Raw genomic sequence first — 816 nt, 5'->3', positions numbered from 1 at the left:
TTGTGCAACAGAGCGAGATGGAGATGTTGTGCACAGGAAGAAGTTCAGTGATGCCAGAACTAACGGAAGTGAATGGAAGTGTCCAGATCCAGATGTTGATTTGCTTACGTTCGTTACGTTAACGAAAATGGTCTGCTTAGTGCTTACACTATTCCGTGTTGTAATTTAAGAGAAAAGAAAAGTATTTTTGAAGATTGACATTCATTCACTGGAATTATGAAAGCTTATGATTTAACGACTCGTTTTGGAATTATGCTACCTGACCATGTATTAATTTTTCTTTAAAAATTATAATACAATAATAATTTCTGCTGGCAGATATCTGAATTAAAGAAAATGAGAAGACGTTTTGCTTTATGACTTTCATTGCCAAAAAATAAAAAAAGTAAAAGTTAGTGCATATTGTTGTTTATTTTTACTAGTTTAATTTTCGATCATCGAAATAGGTTACCTAAAACTAGATAAGATATTTTGTTTAAAAACTGTTCTATACGAGGGTACCAGTATGATGCTAGGTAGGGGTTTTTGTTTAGTGTGTGAAAACAAAAAGTTTAGGGTAGGATTGCTGATGGAGTTGGAAGTTGGAGGTAAACCGTCGGTGGTAAACTGGCAGAGGTAAACCGTCGGTGGTAAACTGGCAGAGGTAAAGCGGCGGAGGTAAACAGTCACGTACTGTTGGACAGACTTTTGAATAATAGTGTTGACGTGTGAGCTCTGCACTATTCTTTCAACCACGATGTTAGAAAAATCGCATGACAGCGCATCACCTTGTGCTTGTCTAAAACCTTTTTTGACATCGAAAGGTTATGTTAAGTT

Source organism: Eupeodes corollae, chromosome 2 (assembly GCF_945859685.1).
Source record: "Eupeodes corollae chromosome 2, idEupCoro1.1, whole genome shotgun sequence".
NCBI lineage: Eukaryota > Metazoa > Arthropoda > Insecta > Diptera > Syrphidae > Eupeodes > Eupeodes corollae.
The sequence above is the reverse complement of the archived record's forward strand: the minus strand, read 5'-3'. Positions refer to the sequence as shown.